Genomic DNA, 21,257 nt, shown 5'->3' with positions numbered 1-21,257 from the left:
TTATGGCTCTCCAGCCACATGTGCTGATGGTCACAGCTCTTACTGCCATATTTTTGGTACATGGTTTCTTTCTTTAATGATCCTGTTGTCATTCAACTTTTGGAGGTTATCATTTATAGTCTTGTAGTATTGTACATACAGAGGGTAGGGTGCCAAAAAAGTGTGTACATACTTTAAGAGATGTTATCGGCTCGGCGCCTGTGGCTCAAGCGGCTAAGGCGCCAGCCACATACACCTAAGGTGGCGGGTTTGAATCCCCAGCCCAGGCCCGCCAAACAACGATGGCTGCAACCAAAAAATGGCCAGGCGTTGTGGCGGGCGCCTGTGGTCCCAGCTACTTGGGAGGCGGAGGCAGGAGATTCGCTTGAGCCCAGGAGTTGGAGGTTGCTATGAGCTGTGATGCCATGGCACTCTACCCAGGGGGATAGCTTGAGGCTCCGTCTCAAAAAAAAAAAAAAAAAAAAAAGAGATGTTATCTATGTATTACTTTTCACAGTTGAATTGAAGGTACAGTTATTTATCAAGTGTACCCACACACGCTATGCACACCCACTTTACTTGCAGTTCATTCAGTTTTTAGGAATGATTGATTTTATTTCCAATAAAATCTCTTAAAATATGTATTCACTTTTTTGGGTACCCTTTGTATTTTAAATGTACATCTTTTTGTCATTTTTGCAGATTTTAAACCAAAGGAGAAGTCTAGACTAGGTGCCCTGTTTATTCTCTTCACTTAGATTTGTTTCTGTCTTTGTCCTCCAGTTTAAAATATATAACTTTTGAAATGATTTCTTATACACGAGCTATTATGCACATATACATACCATATACACCCTGGTTATAGAAATATGCTTAGCATGTTTCTTAGCCTACAGAGAAGAATAAATTATGTATAATCCCAAACCAAGGAAAAATGTTTGCCCTTCTTTACCCAAAGATCATGTTAAACTGTAGTTTTCCTTAGCTTACTCAGAGATAGCAACATTTTTTTGAGTATCCTGAGAGACTGGGTAGATAATCTAGTTCTAAGTGTATAGTTTCCTGGTAGACATCAAATGGAATCTGAGTTATCAAGTGTCTTATTGAATCATGGTCTGCAGAGATCTGGATGGAATGTTTCCCTGGGTTGGGAAGTAGGGTAGATTCCAAACACCTACGTCTATATGATGGTTAACCAAAGGCCAGTCATATTATAAAATGTCCAGGATATTGAAAGTGCAAAACAGAATGGGATAGGATGTCTAAAGCTTATGCACATAGTCAGCACCAAGGCAGTATCAGGAGTTGAGCGACCAGACAAAACCATCTCTTTACTAGAATAATAAAATATCTGATATAAATGGAAGCTCAGAGGTAGAGACCAGTTCTTTCCATCTTAGTCCAAACTAACTATTCAAGACAGATGGTCAGCTGCATGGAGGATTGGGTGGGGACCTGAGGGATAGAGGATATGAGAATGAATTCTATTAGAAGTCAAGGATTGCTTAGGTACCAAAGCAGACAGTTTTCTCTATCCCTGCTTTTATACTTTGGTAAGACACAGAAATGAAGCAGCCTTGGCCTGTTGGCATATACAAGTGGGACCTGTAGAACACATTTATAACTGGGGGCGTGGTGGGTAAAGTACCAGTGGAAGTGGTGGTCTGAAATTCTAGTGTCTATTCCATCATCCAGAAGATTTTGGGTCTCTTTGTCTTGATCTTTGATTGTAAAGATCTTTGATTGTAAAGTTGGTCTAGATCTCCTAGGTTCTATTTATCTTTAAAAAAATACTTTATTGCAAAGATTATTTTTGTCTGGCTGGTCAAAACAGGGAAGGAAAATAGTTGCTGGTAAAAGCGCATCTGTGGTTCCTAGGTTAGTAACACGACTTGGAATAAATTCTTATGCACAACAAAGGAATATAAAACAGATGTAGGATCAAATATTAAATATATTCTTTAGTCCCAGATGTACTGAATATCTGGTTAGATGGACACTTGGGCTAATAAAGGGACTTAGAAATAAAATATGAATAGATTAAAAATATTTTACGTCTAATAGGAACTTAGTAATTTATTTAACTTTTAAATAAGGCTTAGCGCCTGTGACTCAAGTGGCTAAGGCGCCAGCCACATCCACCTAAGGTGGGGGGTTCGGATCCAGCCCGGGCCCACTAAACACCAATGACGGCTGCAACAAAAAAATAGCTGGGCGTTGTGGTGGGCGCCTGTGGTCCCGGCTGCTTGGGAGGCTGAGGCAGGATATGCACTTGAGCCCAGGAGTTGGAGGTTGCTGTGAGTTGTGATGCCACGGCACTCTACCTGGGCAGATAGCTTGAGGCTCTGTCTCAAAAAAAAAAAGGCCAAAATAAAATGGTCAAAACAGTGTAAAGGTCAGTTTAAGTGTAGATACTTAGAAATAAATGATGGCCAGTTGTAGAACAGTCTTGACACCCAGGAGGGGAGGGCAGAGCAGAGACTGGTTCACCTCCAGCAGGCTCCCCTCTTGGCTCTGCTGATGCCTGCGTGTGATGGATTGTTTTTCTTCACTTTTCCTGGCTTTGCAGTTTCTTCTTAGAACAGAGGTGCTGCAAGACAGGCAGGCACTAGTGAAAACCCGGTGGAGAGAAGTCTTGACCTGCCTTTTCAGTTAGAACCATGTTACCTTCCACTCGCAGTGTCTTGAGATGCCATTTTGTGGCCCACAGAAGGCAGACTATCACTTCTCATTTCTAGAATGTCCTTTAAAAATAGGTACTTGTTGACAAAGACTTTTCAGATATATCACTATGTTATTCCATAGATGTAATTCTGCATTTTGAGGGGGCTGTATAGCAAAGACCATGGAATTTTTAAACAGTGGAATGCCACTTCTGAGTCTTCAACACCCTTTCTCCCACCCTTTAATGTTTGTGGAGTAGTTTTATGTGCCAGGTGTGGTGCTCCAGTTCAGGGTTACAGTGTTATCTCCTTACCGGCCACTGAGAACAGTGTTTCTCGTTGTGTTTTAATTTCCAAGTTTGAGAAAAACCTCTCACATAGTACTCGTCGCACTGTGCTGCAACTTCATTTATACATCTCTCTCTCTCATAGCCGTTAACTCCTTGAGGAAGGGGATTTTGTTGTGTCGGTTTAATTTTTGTGTCTCCGCTGGCTAAAGCATGAGGAAGCAGCACACTGAATGTTGGGAGTGCAGTATGGCAATTTCTGAAAGCCAGCTGAATGTCTAACTGAAAGAAAACAAAGCACAGGAGAGCTGGCGGGAACCCAAGAGAGCAGATCTGCTTTTCAGGAGGGAAACTGAGGCCTAGCTTGATGAAGAGCCTTGCACAGGGTCATGCGTGTCAGTAGCCGAATGAGGACTAGAACCCAGACCCCCAGTCCCTAATCCAGTTGCTTCACCCTACTTTAGTGTCTTGTTAATCTGCAGAAACAGCAGACTGCGTTCCAGAGAGCAAAATGTAAGCATTTGTCCCAGTAAAATGGTACTAATTATACTTTATGCTGTCTTCCTTGCTCCCCTCCCCTCAGATCACAACTGTCATCTGAAGCTTAAGAAAAAAAAGATGAGGTAAGGCAATGTGGCTCAAACAGTATGACTGGTTGGGAACGTAAGAAACCCAGGCCCTTCCTTTGGCTATGGGAATGTAATGTTATTAGTGACTATCTTCTGTGGAGTGTCAATAGACACTTGACTCTAAGCAGGATACTGTAAAACTGAGTCAGGCAGCTGGACCCTTGCCCTTCAAAATGAAAAGGGTCTGGTGAGGGGAAGAGTAAGAGAGGGCTTGGGCCAGCATTGTGTCACTCACTCTGTTTGGGCATTGCTACAGGTTCACTTCTGCTTGGATCACTTTCATTCTAAGGGCAAGACTCAGACATACAGGTAAAAATGATTAAAAAGCCAAACATCTGCAGAATGCACACGTTCAGTTTTGTGTGTATAATAGAGCCTGTACCACATGATTTAGCTCTGCCACGCACTATACTCTAATTGCCTGGTGTGCAGCAATCAGAGCAAAGGTTACTGGCGCATCAGAAATAGAAAAGACAGAATCATTAACACTGTCATGTTCTGCAAACATGTGGATGTTCTGAAACTCACAGGATAGTCTTTACAGCTGCAAAGTGGAGAAAGAAATCCACCACAAAATCTGTTTAGTTAATACCGTACACTTGGCCAGCTCTATCAGGAGTGTAGTTTTAAAATATCTACTAAGGACTTAGTGCAGTTAATATGTTACTCTGCATCCCATCAACACTTTCTGTATTGCAGTATAGACTGGGGAGTGATCACAGTTGTGGGTTTCAATGTAATTTTTATGGCCCATTAAAGTATATTTTGTGTATGAAAGCATTATCATAATGCTAATATGATAGTTGCGGTGTTGTTTTCTTTCCAAAATAGTTTTTTCACTTTGAGGTTGGTATACACAAAATTTTAGAATATACTCACATGTTCATTCATCAGGAATATTAATTTACTGTTTTTTCTTTTTCATAAAAAAAGTCTTAGCAAATGAAGGAGCGCCTATGTTATTGTTAGTATTACTGTGATGATGGAGTTTCCCTTCCAGTTAGTATGTAAGAGAGAATTGCTTTTATTTTAAGAAAGAGAAAAGGCCAGATGATTTACAAATCAGTAACTCTTCTTAAATCCCACAGAGCAGCAGCAAGTTTGCTTGAGGGGAGATGGACACTTGAGCTGTTTTACATTTAGCAGAGAACAGAGTGGACATGTGGCCACCACACACAAGTGCATGAGAATAAATTAGCAAAAATTGTAATGAATTCTTATGTTTGAATAACTAAGTGCCTAGATACAAGGGGAATTTACACTTACTCATAGCTCTTTTCTACAAGCCTCCACTGGGGTGCTCATGAGAAATACAGGGTGGCTGTAAAGTTCGTGTGTAATTTAAAATAGACAGCCGTTTTAAATCGCACACGAACTTTATGGCCACCCTGTATTAGCAGCAAGCATGGAACCTAGACAGAACTTCCCTTGGTGGTATAGCCCTGTGGGAGTTAACCTGAGCTGCCCCTGGGTGATGAGCATGATGTAAAGTCTGCTTCCCCAGAGTCTTCTCTCCCATGACACAAAAGAGAGAGAAGGCAGCAGACCCTCTAGCTTGTAGAATTCAGCAAAGATCTACTTTTTTTTTTTTTTTGTCCTAAATTGTTTATTAGGTTTTGAATTTTACAAACATTACTTATATTAGCGGTAACGGTGGAGCTAGAGAGTGTTGTGTCTTCTCCAAGCTGCGCGGCGGGAACCACCAATAGTGTGGTGGAACTTATGGCCCTTTCCAAGGCCACGGCTCTTCTGGCCTGCAGATGTCAGCCCACACATCTCCCTGTGCTTGTGGACTGGTTTGGTGTTCCACTGGGTGTCAGGATTTCTTCTGATAGCTTTATGGAATGGATCAATGAGGATAACCTCAAAAAATTTGTATGTTGAATCTTCACCAACCCAGTAAGAATTCAGGACTCTTAGAGCCCCACGGTGGCGTCCAGCTCACTCCTCAGCAACAGACTGAAGGCTTCGAGCAAACTTTAGCTGGTTAACACCATGATGCACAGGCTTGCCATAGGTTGCACCCTTAGGAACTGGGCGTTTGCAGCCACCAGGGCGCACACAAATCCTGTATATGACATAACCTTGCTTAGCCTTGTATCCCAGTCTGCGCGCTTTATCTGGCCAGGTGGGGTGGAGAGCCCTATGGAGCGCAGAGAGCTGGCGGTACTGCCAGCAGTGGACCCTCAGAAGAAAGCGCATCACATCAGACTGCTGCTTCCTCCACAGCTCCTGGATGTACTTGTGTGCACCCATCTTGGCTCACCTGATGGCTGCCGCCAGACGGAAAGGAATGAGCCTCTCTCCCACAATCTCTTTTGCGCTCCCAAAGATCTACTTCTGACAGACAACTAGGAAACCTTTTACGCTCCCTATGACCAACAAGATCCTTTGCTTTAGAGACAAAGGGTAGTAGTAAAAGCAAAACAACCTTTTAGGCCCATGATTTTTTACTGAGGCAAAGCAAAGGTCTGCCTCTGCCTGCACGAGGGGCAGGAATGCTCTAATGCCCAAGATGGGGACATAGGCAGAGTTTAATTGCCATGGGGAAGAGAGCCACAGAACGTGAGGAGGCTCCACTTTGAGATCCAGATACACATGTCTTTCTTTCCTAAGATTTAGGCCGGACCAGTGGAATCAAGGAGTCTGCACCTGGTAACATAGCAATAGTAGTCATCTCTGGGGAGCGAAAGTGTGGAGAAGAATTTGAGTCACCTTTGTGATACCAGTGAAGGGATTGCAGCGCAGGCCCAGGAACATTGAAAAAAATCTGGTGTACTAGACACAAGGTAACAGCCATGGCCAGGGGGTTTTGATGCTGTGATGTATCAGATAGCAACACTGACTGGGTTGACTCAATTCTTCTTAGTAATGGCCTGCCAGAGATCATAAAAGCCCATTTTTTGGGCAGAAGTACTATTTACTTAGTCTCTACTGTTTTATAAGTGATGTTCAGCATTTAGCAAAAAATTATTAGATAATAAAGGCAAGAGACCGGGTGTGGTAGCTCATGTGTGTAACTGTCGCTTTGGGAAGCTAAAGCAGAAGGGTTGCTTGAGCCCAGGAGTCTGAGGTTGCAGTGACTGTCATTGTGCCACTGCACTCCAACCTGGGCAATAGAGACCCTATCTCCAAAAAAAAAAAGATAAGAAAAACGACCTGTTGTAAATCAAAAGATAAAGCAATCAATGGAAATAGAAATACAGATAACATATATGGGAACTATCAGACAGGGACTTTAATGCACACAGGTCATTATAAAAGTTCGGAAATAAATAAAAATCAAGAAGTATAAATTCTGTTCAGATAGAAACAAATGATGCCCTCTCTGCAAACACTGATAAGCCGGCTTACTCAGGTAAATCAGAAAGGATGCTGTTGACTGTGTTTCTTGGAAGTGAAGTAATGAACTATAATAGTCTGTCTCAAAACTTTCATAGTGACCCATGTATTAAAGCGTCTAGTGGGAAAAGTAGAAAACACACATGGACCTATGGGACAGTATCAACAGAGAGATGGAATTTTTTTTTTTAAAGAATTAAATGGAAGCCACTGGAAAGGAAAGCATGAGTCAGTTCTGTCTGCAAAGTGTACGTAGCTGAGAAAAGGATCAACTAGTTGAAGCTAAATCAATAGAACATTAAAAGAAAAAAATGAAACAAAAAGAGGTGAGAAAAGGGAAGAGAGTACCCAGAGCAGAGAACCTAAGAACTACGGAACATTATCATAGTCTAATCTACATGTACTTGGAAACTCAGAAGGAAAAGAGAGAAGATACCATTCAAAAGCAACACTAGAAGAGACGGTTGCTTTCAGTTATTCAGAATTCATGAAAGATAGCAAACAAATAATGAAAGACAAATATCCAAAAATCTCAGAGAACCCTAAGGATTTTAACTAAAGAAGACACTCCACTCCCTCCCCATTCTAGAGACACCGGGATCAAGTTGCTATAATACCCAGGATAAAGAAGAAAATCTCGAAGGCAGCCACAGTAAAATGAAACATTACAAAGAGAAGAACAAAGGTAAGAATATTATCAAACTTCTTGTCAGACACTATCAGAGTTATGAAGACATGGAATATCACTAAAGTACCAAAACAGAAAAAGGAAAAAAATAACTCAAACCCTATTAATCCAGAATTCTATACCTAGCAAAAATATCTTTTTAAAATGAAGGCAACATGGATAATTTTTCAGCAAACAAAAGCCATGGGACTTTATTACCAGACATCTGCAGTGTAGGAGCTAAGAGGAAGTTCTTTAGGTAGAAGGGGCATCAGGTGGCAATTTGGATCTAAACAAAGAAATGTTTTAAAAAGTTTGTATATATTAGTCGTATTTTTTTCTTCTTTTTTTTTTTTTTTTTTTTTGACAGAGTCTCACTATGTTGCCCTTGGTAGAGTGCTGTGGCATGACAGCTCACAGCAACGTCAAACTCTTGGGCTTAAGCGATTCTCTTGCCTCAGCCTCCTATGTAGCTGGAACTACAGGTGCCCACCACAATGCCCGGCTATTTTTTGTTGCAGTTGTCATTGTTGGTTAGCTGGCCCTGGGCTGGGTTCAAACCCGCCAACTTCAGTGTATGTGGCTGGCACCATAACCACTGTGCTATAGGTGCTGAGCCTATTAGTTGTATTTTTTCTTATTTTTAATTATTTTGTATTATAATTGCCTGTCTAAAGCAAAAACATTAACAAAGTATTGTGAGTTTATAACATACAAAGTAAAATATATAGCAACATAGGACAAAACATAGAAGAAGAAAATGGAAATATGCTATTTGTATTCGGGTTCTTTGCAGAAACAGAACCAGCAGGCTATGTATAGATGTTTAAGTGGAGTTTATCATCAGAGCTGGCTCACACAACTATGGATGCTGAGAAGTCCTATACAACCTGCTGCCTGCAAACTAGAGACCCAGAAAAGCAATGGTATGCTTTAGTCGGCATCCAAAGGCTGGGGAACCTGTGGAGCTCATGGCAAAACTCCCAGTCTAAGGCTGCGGGCCTGAGAACCCAGGGCTTGAATGGGGGTGCTGGTGTAAACCTTAGAAGCTGAAGGTGTGAGCTGCAGTGTTTGAGGGCAGGACAAGATGGACATTCCAGCTTAAGAAGAGAGAGAGAATTCATTCTCCAACCATTTTGTTCTGTTGGGGCTCTCTGTGGGTTAGATGATGCTCAAGAGTGTATCTTTTTTACCCAGTCTGCTGATTGCAGAAACATCCCCACAGACACACCCAGAAATAATGTTTTACCAGCTATTTGGGCATCTCTCAGCCCAGTCAAATTGACACATAAATTAATCAATTAATCATCACTCTATTGTTCTCACAGTAGGCATGGTATAATTTAGTATTATTTGAAGGCAGTTGTCTTAAGTTAAAAATACACATTGTAAGCTGTAGGTCAGCTACTAGGGGGAAATAATAAAAACATAAATGAAGACCAGTTATAGAATAAAATGACATAATAAAAAATGATAAAAGAAGATAGAAAAAGGAGCTTTTGGAGCAAAGACTGGAAGGGACAAATGGAAAATCATTAACAAAATGTGTTAAAGAAAAAATTATAAAATGATACTATGCACAATAAGGAGACTTTCTTCAGGACCACTTCTACAAGTATAAGACCCTTTGGAGTGGGGAAGAGAGATTGAGCTCAGCTCTGAATATGGCTTTGGCAAGTGGGAATATACAGCCATGGAGCAGTATGGGGCCAGTGGATGGAGAATTGCTAAGTGGAAACGTCAAGGGACATTTTAACTAAAACCTAACAGGATTCTTGTTGAAGATAGGCCAGGGTGATCAGACATCACCTGGGGAATGGCAGAGGGCAAAGAACCAGATCAGATATGAAAGATGATCAAATTGTAAGGAAGAAGGGGCTGCTCACTCAATGTACTTAGGAGAGTTCTTTGCTAAAACTGAATTTTATAAAGAAAATGAACAGATGGGCCTAACAGAAGGTTCAGAAGTATATACCAACAATTACATTAAATATAAATGATCTAAACACCCCAATTAGAAGTTAAAGATTGTGAGATTGGATAAAAAGGCAAGACCTAACAAGATGCTGTCTCAAATAAACTTACTTTAAATATAAAGACATAGATAGGCCAAAAGTAGATGGAAATGGTGTACTGTGTAAATACCAATCAAGAGAAGAAAAGAAGGAATAAATGCATTAATATCAAAGTAGACTTTTGAATAGAGATTATTAGGGGTAAATGGGCTCTTACATAACTATAATGGGGTCACTTTTACCAAGAAGATATATAATAATCTTAAATGGATACATTCAAGAACAAATCTTCACACTACATACAAAAGCTGAGAAAATCCAGGGGAGAAGTTGACAAATACATAATTATTATTAACATCTTTAACAACTTATCTTCTTTTTTTTTTTCCTAGAGGATTTATTATTTTTTAACTTTATTCAAATTAATGTGAGGGTACAATATTTACGTTACATTATTCTCACTTCCAGGGTAAAGTTCCATTTGTAGAAGAGCCCCTCACTCAGAGGGCGTGTTACACACCCTCATAATGTACACATTAGGTGAGATCCCACCTCCTGCCCTCCCTCCTTTTGCCAAACATCTTCCCCTCTCCCCTCTCCTGCTTCCCTCTACCCCCAAACTGTTGGGGGTAAAATAAAACTATAATAGTGTTTTATTGTTCTTACCAGCATGTAATTATTTATATATTGATTTTATATTAGTATGGAGTACACTGGATATTTATTTTTCCATTCTTGAGATGCTTTACTAAGAAGAATATATTTCATCTCCATCCAGATAAATGTAAAAGATATAAAGTCTCTATCTTTTTTAATGGCTGAATAATATTCCATGGTGTACATACACTACAGTTGTTGATCCATTCATTGGTTGATGGGCACTTAGGTTGCTTCCGCAACTTGGCAATTATGAATTTAACTGCAATAAACATTTTAGTGCAAATCTGTAACACCTCTTCTGTGAAGAATTGGTAGAACAAGCATATTGACAATTAGTTAAGTAAGATTTCAATAGTGTAGTCAGTGCAGCTGAATATGCATTTCACATGTGTAACATTCACCAAGCCAGGCCATTTGCTGGGCCATAAAACAAATCTCAACAAATTTAAAGTCATAACAAAGCATGTCCTTTGAACACAGTGGAATTAAACTAAAAATCATTTAACAAATATCAGAAAGATTTACCAGTTATTTGGATTACTAAGATGACTGCTCATCACAGAGAAAGGACTTTGCAGGGGGCTCACCAGAGACAGGAATGGATATGGGATGGGACATTCAAAGAACTTCAGACGTTTTAAGCATTTGTTGAATTGCTTCTGTAACTTTTTTAGAATAGAACATTCTAATTCACATTATAGGAAAATGTAAGAGTTTCAGTATGTGAGATTTTAAAAAGAGGGTAAATAAGTAATTGGAAGATAGGAGAATTGGCTGAAAATAGAAAGCACATTGATATGATTTTGAAATCTTTTAATCATTTTAGAAGAGTACCACGTGGAGAAGGTCAGTATTTGATATTAATACACTTATTCCTTCTTCTCTTGATTGGTATTTACACAGTGCCAGTGTTCAGGCATTTAGTTGGACAATAAATAAAACTAGAGGAAAAATTTAGGTTTAGTTTAATTGTACAGTAAATAAAATTAGAGGGAAAATGCTATTTTAGTAATGAATATAATATTAATTAAAATTAAATTAATATTAATGTTTTATAGTTTGTTTATTTAGCTTAGCATTGTGGTCCCAAAAACCTGGGCTGTGGACTGGTACGCGTCTGTGGCCTGTTGGGAACTGGGCACAGTAGGAGGTGAGCAGTGGTCCAGGAAGCAAAGCTTCATCTGTATTTACAGCCACTTTCCATCACTTGCATCACCACCTGAGCTCTGCCTCCTGTTGGATCATGGCAGCATTAGATTCTCATAGAGCAGGAACCCTACTATAAACTGCACATGCAAGGGATCTAGGTTGGCGTCCCTTATGAAAATCTAATGTCTGATGATATGAGGTGGAGGTAATGGGCTTGAATCATCCCCAAAGCATCCCTCTGACACACCCTGCCCATCTGTGGGAAAATTATCTTCCCTAAAACCAGTCTCTGGTGCCAAAATGGTTAGGGACTACACTTATCACACATTACTATGTGACCCTGTCAACAGACTGTAAGGAAAGTAGGGAAGGTGTCATTAATATTACTTATGCACAGGGACTCATGGAGTTATTTTGATAAGGTAATATATAAATTAGAGTAGAGTGCACATTTATTGCTCTCTATTCAACATTGTCTACCCTCTTTCCTGTAACTAATATCTTCAATATCTGTTTCGTTATCTGCTAGTCATCTGTTCTCCCTTTTGGTTTTTCACCCAAACCTACTCAGAGTTGGTATATGTTACTGTTTGTTTGTTCAAAATACGTTTGAGGACGTAATGGGGTGGGCTGTGGGGACAGTGAAATGTGGCAGGTGGTCCAGTAATGAACAGAAGACTAAAATGGTGAGTAAGAATCCTTAAGAGTATTTCTCACAACTGACAGTAGGAAATAAAATTAGCTACTCTAGTTGCTATAAATACTAATGTCGGAAAAAATATAACAGAATAGGTTTACATGTGTGTATTTTAAAACATTGTCATGTTTGAAAGAGTCAGCTATCTTTTCCTAAGTGTTAGGAGCTGAGGGAATTGAAGATGGGATGCTCAGAGCCCATAGTGAGGGTTTAATGCTGTCCTCATACAGAATATGTCTTGGGTTAACCTCATGTAATGAGCTAGAACCAAGATTTCAGAATAAACACTAAGATTAGGGGTTGTCAAAACCCTTAAAAGTTGAATAGAAAAACTGTGCTCACCAACCCTGAGAAATAGCATGCCATCTGCTTGGGGCTCCAGATAGTAAGAAAGCAAAACAAACTTGTTAAGGAGAAATTAGAACTCAAGTCCTGTGCCAGGGTCTCCGCAAAAGAGAACACAAAATTGTTCTGTGAAGAAACTTTTCCAAAAAAAGTGCAGAGAACCATTCCTCACACCCCCTGCCTCCCTGAGGAAGAGTCTGCAGTACTAAGTTAGACATGCCAGGGTGTGTCATCAGGTGCAGTACAGAGGTGAGCACCTGGTGGAAGAAAAGTCCTGGCGATGATGATCTGGATCCTCCTAGGAGCGGACTCCAAAGTGAGATTGATTACCCGTGCAGGGGATCCTGCAGGGATCACCTGGGTTCTTTCCTGCCCTGTTCATGTGAATTCAGTCCTACCTCCTTTGGTTGGTCCGAGTCAGTTTTCTCTGCCAGCATGGTCACTTGTTCTCATTTTGTGGTCCATGGTAAAATGAGTCCAGAGTACCATAGTGGCCATGGGACTTGCAGTTCAGTGGGACCTTTGCCCTGTCCTTGGCAAGAGTCAGCCCTATGTTACAACACCAACCTTGCAGAGTCTACTAGGGCAGGGAGAGGAAGCACACAGACTCCCAAGGGTCATTGGTGGTGGTACTAAGTGGGCCCTTCTTGCTAACACCCTTTGGCTCCTAATCCTATGTATCCTTCTCCTTGGGGTCACATCACCATTGAGGTCTCTGGTTTCATAAATACACTGCATTGTGGGGTGCATGTATCTTTTTGGAATGACTTTTGAGCTGGTGCTTTGGTGTGCCTTGAGAGACTTTCCCAGTATTGGGGGGTGGCTGCCTCTGGGTAGTCTGGGATGTGATATGACTGATGAATCCCATTCATGGGCCCACACTTGGTGTCTTCCAGTGTAAAGCGGGTCCCCTGGTCAAATACATGACACGTGAGGATCCATTGGACTAATACTTCTGAATAGACTGATGAGGCAGGCTGCTGGGTTTTGGTCACTTTGTGTCCAGTGCCCCTTCTGTGGTGGGTACTTCTCCAGTGGAGGATGCAGAAGTCTTCACACTATGCCCACTCCTGATTTCTGCCCACCTCCCTCTATTTGCACCGTCTTGTCTTTTAACTTCCACTTCTTCTCTTTCCAGTCCCCTGACCATAAACCAGGATGTTGGCTCCTGCCCAGGCATCTGTGTTCATTTTCAGCTCAGGCTACATCTCAGTCTGCACAAAGCGTATGCACTAGTGTGCTACCCAAAGCTCTGCCTGCTGGTTTTCCTCTCCACTGTCTCCAAGGGCAGTCCCCAAATGCCGCTGTAGGGCAGCCATGGTCTTTGTCTGCTTGCACCCATGTGCTAAGCTGACCGTCTAAAAACCAGGGTTGGGCTTTCCCTCTTCTTCAGCCAGTCATACCAGTCTGCTGCCACCCTGGGACAAAGCAGGAAAGGGGCACTGCAGCTCTGGGGTAACTTGGAGGTCTGAACTTCCTACTTGTAGGACTCACTTACGCTCTCTGGTTCTGCTCTGGCTTGATCTGGGATATCCCATTTCCATCTCATGATGGACTGCTACTAGTTTTAATTGATAACTTGGCTAACAGAACTCACCTTGTTTGGGGGCACTTTGGCTGCCCCGGCCCTTGATGCCCCATGGCCACTGCTAGGTCCTGGTAATACACCAAGAGCTTTTGACAAAGGGCATGTCATTCGCTGATGTGCTGGCAGGGCCATGCATTCGATTCCGTTGCTAGAGCTTACCACGAACTCCATATATTTTTTCACTTCTGACACATCTATACTTTCTGGGTCTGCTGGGTCATATGCTCAAGACCCTACTCACAGCCTGCAGCTACCATGTCACCTAGTCTGTGGGTCAGAGCAGCATTCATCTGGAATCTCCAGTCCCCGTTTTCAGGATGCCAGGTTTTCTCTTTCAGGTCCTAGATTGAATACTAGCCAGCAGGCACTGGGCTTCCTTCTTAGCCATGGGGTTGCAAGATATAACAATTTGTCTTTTACTCAGGGGTAAAAGACTTTTATCCCAGCATGCCCCAGACCACTGGGTTCCATAGAACTTGACTGTGGCCCCCAGACCTGGAATCTTCATAGGATTTATCTGCCACCCTCTGGAGTGCTGTGTCTTACTAAGGCTTCCAGTGTGCTAGCCACCTGTGCTTGTTTTGTCCAGTCAGCGTGATGGTGTTGATCTCTTTCCTTTTCTAGGCCCGGCACTTTCACAGCTGGCTTGTGCTGGGATTTTTCTTTTGTTACCAACTTGGCATCCAGGAAGAAGGGATGCATGTAGCACATGTGGGGGTGATGGGGAGGGCACCTGCTCCTCTGTAGGGGAGAGGCTTTGGCAGCTTCTTCCAGTTTGGGTGAGTACAAGCCCAGAGGGTCCTGGTGGGGGGCTATAGGTAGGTGTTTGAACTCTACAACATCATGGGCATTCATCTGGAATTTCCAGTCCCCGTTTTCAGGATGCCAGGTTTTCTCTTTCAGGTCCTAGATTGAATACCAGCACCTGCCTTGGTGGAGCATCTGACTCTTAGTCACAGTTGGGCCTTTAGCCCATGGTTCTTCTCCATTGTCAGCCCTTCCAGTATGGGTTGTGGTGAGGGCCACTTTGTACCCAGCATCAGGCCCTGTTGTGCTCACACTTAACCGTTAACAATGCTTCTGTCTTTCATTATCCTTATGCAAGGCAGTTACTAGCAGTTACAGCTTGGCAGTTACTAGCCGATTCTGCTGTTTTTCCCTCTGAATCCTCCAGGCGTCTGTGTTATTGTGCTTGACACGGCATGTCCTTCTACCAGGACATTTTCCAGGTCACTGCCAGCAAAATCTTTAGCAATTGAGCCATGACCTGTGCCAAGGACTAACTGTGGCCCTGCCTATCAGCTAGGACAGCATCCTTCTCCCCTGCAGAAGGATACATGAGCAAGTCCTCAACTCCCATCTCACCACCTGCTTTCTCACATCCTTCTTAGGGCCATTGTGTTAGTCTGGGTCTGAGAAACAGACACCAAGATGGAGTCACAGCTGCAAGGAAACCACCTATGTTAAGGGAGAGAGGGTGGGAGCTGGGGAGGCTGGAAGAGCCATCTACCCACAGTGCAAGCCTGACCCTTCAGGGGGTAGGCAAGAAGGTTAGATGGGAGTGTGCTCTCCTGTCTACCATGAGCTGAGGGAGATTGACCACAGCCTTTGGGGAATCCCTGTCTTTCTCTCATCTTTGCTGGATTCTCTCAGTTACTTCATTCTTTCCATTTTGTGTGGTGGAGCAATCTCCACTGTGGAAGAGAGCACCCAGACCAAGCTGGCCCTACCCCAAATTCCTAGGGAAGGGCCCTGGCCCAGTTTCATTTGTATCTGGAACCTGGTTCATAGTTGTGTGAACCAGGTGGTCTCTCATTAAATTGAGACATTTCCTAGAAATGCCTGATGCTAACATCCTGTGTAACCTCTAATACTTATAAGCCCTGACAATTAAGTATATGAACTCATTTAGAAAAAGTGCTACATACCTAATTGCTGAATATTACTATGATCACCTTTGAAGTACTCTCCCTGGGAAGCTATGCCCCAGTGCCAGTGTCTAGTCCAACTTTCAAAAGTTTTGGAACTCTTTTTCTGGAATGGCCATCAAAGCTATTGACATATGTATAACCCTTGATGTTCTGAGTGTCATCAAAATGTCTTCTTTCAATATTTCCTTTATCTTCAGAGAATGAAAAAAGTCATTGGGGGCCAGATCAGTTGAGTAGGGAGGGTGTTCCAACACAGTTATTTGTTTATGGCTAAAAACTCCATCACAGACAGTGCTGCATGAGCTGGTGCATTGTCGTGATGTGAGAGCCCATTTTTGCACACACCTTTCTCATGCCAATATTTTCAGTTAAGATTTTCCTAATTGTTTCTGTATTGATGTTTACTTGGTCTGCTGTGTTTCTGCTATGTTTGGTCAGCTGATGATTTTGATGCACAATTCTTTTTTTTTTTGAGACACAGCCTCAAGCTGTCACTCTGGGTAGAGTGCCATGGCTTCACTGCTCACAGCAACCTCCAACTCCTGGGCTCAAGCGAGTCTCCTGCCTCAGCCTCCCAAGTAGCTGGGACCACAGGCGCCCGCCACAACGCCCGGCTGTTTTTTGGTTGCAGCCCTTATTGTTGTTTTGGCGGGTCCGGGCTAGATTCGAACCCGCCACCTTAGGTGTATGTGGCTGGCGTCTTAGCTGCTTGAGCCACAGGCCGAGCCTTGATGCACAATTCAATGGATTTTTGCAATTTTTTTTTGGTCAGTTCAGTTCTGCTTATAACTGGCCATTCTGACTTCTCATCAGGAACACTTTCTCTCCTCTCAGAAAAATGTTTAATCAATTGGTACACTGCTGTTTTCTTCATGGCATTATCTTCATTAACTTGGATTAACATGACCTTGTCTTTACTTCTGTTCTTGCCAAAATTTAATTTCTGTACATTGCTTTAATTCAAACTCTGACATTCTTGAAATAGCACATAAAAACACACAACAACGATAATGAACACCACTCAGCAAGACATAGCCATTTGTCCACACAGACACAACTCTCAGACACTGGTAGACCAAGGTTATGAAATCTTACTGAGTTGTTTGTACAGTGTGCCAGTGTAAGACCACGGTGGCAAGTTTGTGAACTTCATTGTCAGGCTTATAAACATTTTGTTACCAATATTTGTTTAATTTTTAGTATGTAGACTGACTTTGGAGAATTATTTGAATGGGTTGTAGTTCTTCCAACAAAAAAATTGAAAGGTATACCTAAGTTGGTGGGTGACTAGTTTATTACATGTTTGTTTTTGTAACTGCAAAGTGTTTTCAAGAGTAATGATGGACCTAATAGTTTGTCCTTTACCTCTTCCTTGCTCTTAAATTTCTGAGTTAGTGTCAGATAAAACAAAGTCTGTCAGGGGAAAAAAATGTTAGAGTATTGTTGCTGTTGGGAAGTAGTTTGTTGAAATTCTTTTTTTTTGGAGACAGAGTCTCACTATGTCACCCACAGTAGAGTGCTGTGAAGTCACAGCTCACAGGAACCTCAAACTCTTGGGCTCAAGTGATTCTCTTGCCTCAGCCTCCCAAGTACCTGGGACTGTAGGCTTCCACCACAACACCAGCTATTTTTTGGTTATTGTTGTCATTGTTTAGCTGGCCTGGGCTGAGTTCAAACCTGCCAGCCTGGGTGTATGTGGTTTGTGCTGTAACCACTGTGTTACGGGCTGCCGAGCCACTTACGTTGAAATCGATCCTCAATGTGGTCGTGCTGGGAGGTGTTTGGGTCTTGGTGTTTGGATCTTGGGGGTGGACCCCTCATGAATAGATTTCTTCCTAGGAGTTGAGTGAGTTCTCACTCTGGTGGCAGTGGATTAGTTCCCAAGAGAGTGGTTTATTAAAAGAGTCTTGGTTTCTCTTGTTTCTCTCATTTTTTTCCTTTTTCTCCCTGTGATCCATTTCTTTCCATCTGTGGAAGGTGGAAGTAATGTAAGTCCCTCACTGGATCCATCTCCCCATGCTTGAACTTTCTAGCCACCAGGATCGGGAGACAAATAAACTTCTTTTCTTTATAAACTACCTAGTCTCAGGCATTCTCTTACAGCAACACTTAACTGACAAGTATTTTACACTGACTTGGAAAACCATAAAAATCATTGCTAGGTGATTAGGACTTGAAACAAGAGTTGTAAAACTTTTTCTAAAGTTGTAGACAGCTAGCATGGCCTCTCTCTGTTGTCTTTTGTGTTTAGATAAGTGTGGGAGCTCCAAATAAAGGTGTAAGGACAATGAGAAATGAAGGCTGGGGGTTAATTAGTCAAGGCTAAAATATTGGAACAACAATAGACAAAGTGCCCCAAAAGAATGCCAGTGGAAATACGTATGTGTATGTATCAGCAGCAGATGTTTTTTGAATAGTCAGGTACTGTTGAGGACTGTTCAAGGCATTGCAGGGAACACAGAATTCATAGACTCTGTCCCAAATTCAGCTTAGAGTCCTGCTAGGAAGAAAAGACAAGTGTCAGTCCTGCTGGTACCAGGTGCTGAGTCTCCTACAGGTTGCTTAGAATAGTAGGTGGGGAAGTGAAGTGCTGACCTGTTGTCTCTTCTGAATCCTTCCCCAACTTCCCTATTGTTTTAAGATGTAGTGAGCCTTACTGAGGAGGAGGTGAGTGTCATTGAGAAAATGTCAGTCGTTCGTTACTCAAAGTTCCCAAGAGGAAGGGCAGGGTACCACTCAGGGTGGGTTAGAAGGCAGAGGGTGAAGGGAGCTGTGTGCAGGAGCCTTTATGGCGGTTTCCGAGGGAAGGAATGGCTGAGGCATGGCTAGCAGGTTTAGGGATTGGCTGGTTTGAATAATTTCGTTGTCTCTGAGGCACAGGGGCCATTCCTAGTTTCTAGTTCTCTGGAAATTGTTTGTGTGGTGATTTTGGCTGGCAGTGTGAGAGCCCATTGTGTGGGCTCTGGACTGGTTGGTTTGCATTTGAAGAATGTACTCTTGGACAAGTTTACTGTCTCTAGGATTTGGCAGCCCTAGGAAGGATAGTCTTCCCACCATCAGCAAAGGCCTCATATGTCAGTGTCAGAAGAAAGTAATAAAAGACATGCTGACTACACTTACACTTTTTTTTTGTGCCCTAGCAACATCTTAAGCAGGTCTCCAGGTTGGCACTTACAGCAACTCTTCAAGGACACTGTGAGCTTCCCGGTGCCACCTTAGTGTTAAGTCAGCAGTCCACTGTGGTCAAGAATGAGATTTTTAAATGTAAACCTGAATTCCTTTGGCAGGAGTGGGGCAAGGTGCCCGAGTGGACTTCTGGAAACGAATGACATCCCTGTGTGGGAGACAACCTGAGCTGGTTTCTGGAGGTGCCGGAATGGCAGGCTTACATGACATTAGGGAAGGTGGAGTAACAAGCTGGATGTGTTTTAGGCACGTTGGTGAGAGATCACTGTGATATACAGACGGTGCCAAAAAAATGTATGCACATTGTAAGAAAGGAAAACTATATTAAAATTGTAACGCTCACTTTGTACAGATGACAAGATGAATACAAGTCAGATTTGAGCACCTCCTGTAATTGCAGAAGTCGAATGTGATTTCAGTATTACAAATTTGGTGCAGTTTTTTTCTTTCTTAAAACATGTATTCATTTTTTGACACCCTCTGCATGTGTAATTGGGGTTCTGTAAATATAGTGGTGGCTTGGGAAATGCTGTATTGACAAGTTTTGGGGGACATTAAAGTGAGGAGAGAGTGACATTTCATCATGAATAAATACAAAGTGAATGTGCAAGAGGAGAATATTGTATATACAGTCAACACTCAGCTCCTAAATGTTTTGCTTGCCCCAAACTCTTGTGAAACCTTCTTTTGGGAGATTGGAAGATAATCAGTGCTTGGGCCAGTTTGCAGCATTCCCCCCGGACTACTGATAAGCTCAGATCTGTGCAGAGTGGCTGCTTCATTAGCTCATCTGTGTTATCTTTAGAAACGTTTGCCTCCCCCTTAATTGCTCTGTGCTTCTTTATGGACATCATCTTTTGTGTTGTTTAATTTCCTCCTCATTCTCAAGGAATTGGTCCCTGCTGATCAGTTTTCAGTACGTTTTATCCCCACAATGATGCTTTTATTAACTTTATTACTTTTTTTCCTTCCAAGGAATTCTGGTTTGTTTTGTTGTGCTTAGTTATCCTTTTATCTAATTCTCCCAGAAAGAAGTAACACCTCACTTTGACTCAGAGACCTCTATATCTACGTTTTCATGTTTTAGCACTTCTACCTTGGGTCTGCATTTTTTCCTTTAATAATTTTGCGTTTATATTCCTATCTATTTTCTCCTCTATATCTACGTTTTCATGTTTTAGCACTTCTACCTTGGGTCTGCATTTTTTCCTTTAATAATTTTGCGTATATATTCCTATCTGTTTTCTTAGGTTTAGTTTTCTTTCCAACTAATGAACTGTTTGTGTTTTATTATTGTAAGTGAAATAATGATTAACATGACAATACTCAACATACACTGTGTATAAGATGCAATAAAATTAATCACTTATTTGTGAGTGTTACAACATGCTACGTACTGTTCTAAGTGATTTATGTATATAGTAACTCATTAAATCCTTGATCTATGAGGTAAGTTCTTCCCCATTTCCCAGTTGGAAAATATTATCACCCCAATTTTATAGGGAGTAAACTGAGGCACAGTGTTGAAGTGCACTTAAGGCAGTGCACCTGAGTCAGTGGGTGAGGGAGTGTGTGAATCTGAAAATGACCAGTGTGTTCACCTGCAGTCTTGATGGACATTAGGCAGAAATAGTAAATAAAAATGTAGAAATCCAACAGAACCTTTCATTGATACCTGCCATCTGCTTTTACACCCCTTTGCCTTACTCTCCACGTCACCTCTGCTGCAGACCTTTGGCAAGCTAGGCTTTATTTATCTTTCAAGTTTTAGTTCAGCAGTCAAATCTACAGAGAGGCTGCTCATGACTCCTGAGATAGGGCAGCATCCTCTCCCCCAAATGGTTTCTTAACCTGCAAGCCCCACCTTGCAGCACCAGTCAGAGTGGGAAGATGTATTAGCCTGCCCCTGTAGAATAAAGTTCCATCGTGGGAGTGACCTTGTCTGTCTATCCTCACCAACCATTATTACATCCTCATCACCTTGCATGCTCCCGGGTACGCGGTTGGTGATCTCTAAGTATTTACTGAATGAGTGAACAAAAGGTTATGAAGAAAGGAAGAAGAAAAGCAAAGATTTAGTGTAGGCTTACCACATTCCATATACGAGTCAATGATTGTA

At 42.0% G+C, this 21,257-nt stretch overlaps 1 protein-coding gene and 1 pseudogene across 2 annotated transcripts in view; one reads left to right on the top strand and one right to left on the bottom strand.

Moving 5' to 3' along the window:
• WASF3 (WAS protein family member 3) overlaps positions 1-21,257 on the top strand; it is a 126,464-nt gene that overhangs the window by 61,601 nt on the left and 43,606 nt on the right.
• LOC100951174 lies at positions 5,157-5,814 on the bottom strand (annotated as a pseudogene). The gene has a single exon (XR_001161599.2). The product of XR_001161599.2 is annotated as a 60S ribosomal protein L15 pseudogene (transcript).

Source organism: Otolemur garnettii, unplaced genomic scaffold (assembly GCF_000181295.1).
Source record: "Otolemur garnettii isolate 467f Iridium unplaced genomic scaffold, OtoGar3 scaffold00120, whole genome shotgun sequence".
NCBI classification, from domain to species: domain Eukaryota; kingdom Metazoa; phylum Chordata; class Mammalia; order Primates; family Galagidae; genus Otolemur; species Otolemur garnettii.
Note: the sequence above shows the minus strand (reverse complement) of the source record. Positions and strands in the feature narration are given on the sequence as shown.